The sequence below is a fragment of the Filicampus tigris genome, chromosome 1 (genome assembly GCF_054856515.1).
Source record: "Filicampus tigris isolate MCC_2025a chromosome 1, RoL_Ftig_1.0, whole genome shotgun sequence".
NCBI lineage: Eukaryota > Metazoa > Chordata > Actinopteri > Syngnathiformes > Syngnathidae > Filicampus > Filicampus tigris.
In genome coordinates, this window is record NC_141217.1 from 41,335,961 (window position 1) to 41,338,479 (window position 2,519).

Sequence of the window (2,519 nt, forward strand, 5' to 3'; positions counted from 1 at the left end):
CGATGACTTTTTGTCTTGACTTCTTCCACTCGGGTTGCACATTTCGGAGCCCGAAACGTGGACGAGTGCCAAGTGTTTGTGAAGGCCCGTGTGTGTGAAATGTGCTCTCATCTAATATTACAACCGCATCAGTGAGCGTTGGCACGCTCCGACGGCTCGCTGCACGCAGCTGGCTATTAGAGCCGTATGGCGGGCCAATAAAGGGCCATTAGACGGCCGTGTGTGTGCATGCGAGTGTGTGTGTGTGTGTGTGTGTGTGTGTGTGCGTGCGTGTGCGTGCGTGTTGGGGGATAAGGACGCAGGTGCTCTGCAGGCAGATATTACTCGTTTTGGAGGAAGGAGGCTCTCTGTGGAGCTTGCAAACACACCTGTGATCCTCTGCTCACATGGTCTGCCACTCTCACACACACACACACAGACACACACCACCTCCCCTTGGCTACAGTATGTTGATACACACTTTGACAAACAAGCTAATATTCAGAGCAACAAAACTTTGCAAACCGCTGAGCACATGGCAATGCAATCGACATCCAGCGCCGTGCGCGCGCGTTTGTGTGCGCGCGTCGCGATCGACCTTCCTTCGCACCAAATAACTTCACATGCTCATTTGTAGTCTGAGTCTGTATGCCGAACCGTTGCATTCGGAGGTTACGCCACAAGATGAGTTTTGATGAGATGACGAGGACGTCAAGTCGGACAAGCAGCTCAACAAGATACGATCGGCAAGTTGTCGCATTGTTGCGAACGCCGCCAGAACAACCTCACCAAACTGGACCTGCGACCCGGTTTCTGACAACAAGCTGATGCGTACACGGCACACACTGTGAAAGTCTCCACTTTGAAGATGAACACTTTATGCAGTTGTCTTTTGTTGCCCTTCTTCCTTGATGTTGTTCGTGTGGAGCTTTGAACAGTTGCGCAGCCATCTAAAGACATTCAAAGCAAGCGCAAACTAAAATGACAAACAAAGAGGTCTGCTTCTCTTTGGACCATTCATTCCGGGTGTATATATAGAAATAGATGTATACATGCACACACATTTTTGGAAGGGCAGTGGGGGGATGGACTGACAGAATGGAAGGACGGGATGGAAGTGCTTTAAAAGGACCAGGACGGACGGACGGACGGACTTATGATCAGCTTCAGAAACCAGGTGAGCCGTGATCGGTCGTTACCCGAGCCCCGGGCAACTGTGATGTCATTTACAGTCGACAGCAAGTGGCTAAAATGGTGGATTTTGCTTCTTAACTCGTATTCCTCAAGCACGATATGAATCAGAATGCCGTGTTTAGACGAGTGAATCCGCATCAAACGTTATCATTGGAAAGAATTCGGGGGGGCGGGCGACTTGCGCTTTAAATTGATGCTTCCCTGAGTTTTGACCTCAGCTGATGCTCAATGCGCTGTTGAGGCACTCGGTGATTACGTAATGCAACGGGCCTACTTCGCGCTCACGGAATAATTACGCGCACACGCAACATATTGCATCAAACCTCGGAGAACATTTGACTTTGGAATTGAGCGGGCAGACCGGGAGGTCTATGGCATGATCTCATGAGTGCGTGCACTGCCCAATTAAGTCTCGGGCGCCGTCAAGGAGCCACAGCTGCCCCCCAGGCCGTTATGTGCTTTGCGCAGCAGCTGCGCGGCTGCTCGGCGGTAGAAGGCGCCACCGGGTGTCTTCGATTTCACGCCACCTTCCCTCCTTCGCCGGTTCCCAGGCGCAGCCCGCTGGACCGATTACGTAGGGACGATTAACAGCGGCTGTTGCTTGCCTGCATCAAAGACGGCCTGTCAAAGAGAGCCGCTGCATCTTCGCCGCCGCCGAGCTGACTCTGGCAGAACGGTGACGTCGGGGAAAGTGCACAAGCATTGCGTTGGATCCTGGCGCTCTGCTGCAATTGAGTCGTGGCCCTGCAGTGGGGATACAACGCATCCCCAATAGCGCAATCGCCTCGAAAAACATCTACGGGGAGGGAGACGTTTCGTGTATTTGAACATGGGAGTCCTCATTTTACAAACGAGTTCCGTTCCTACACTGGCGATGTAACACGAATTTCCGCGTATGTCGGATTTGACCGTCAAAATACTTTGTATAAAAAAACGAAAAAACATTCAAATGTAAAGCATACGATGCTGTACTTGGAGGAAGAGGGGAGGAGGGTCGAAAAGGCAAGAATGTGACACCATCGGGACACACTGCTCAACCGCAAGGAATGCTGGTCTTTGTAGTACCGGAAGTGCGCCGTCTGGCGCCAAACCCGTCGCCGATACGCAAGCAGAGGTAAACGAGCTCCGAGACGCAGCACAAAAGCATCTTTTGGAGGGAGCCAGGAGCGAAGCGGCAGCCTCATTCCTGTGGTGAGTGACGTGAATATCAAGTGTTTTATTGACAGTTGAAAGTAACACGCGATCCTTCCGTCCTTATTCATAAAAACAATCGTCCTCCAACCCCGTCCGTCCTCGTCCTTTTAAAGCACTTCCATCCTTAGATTCCGTTGATCCGACCCCCACGC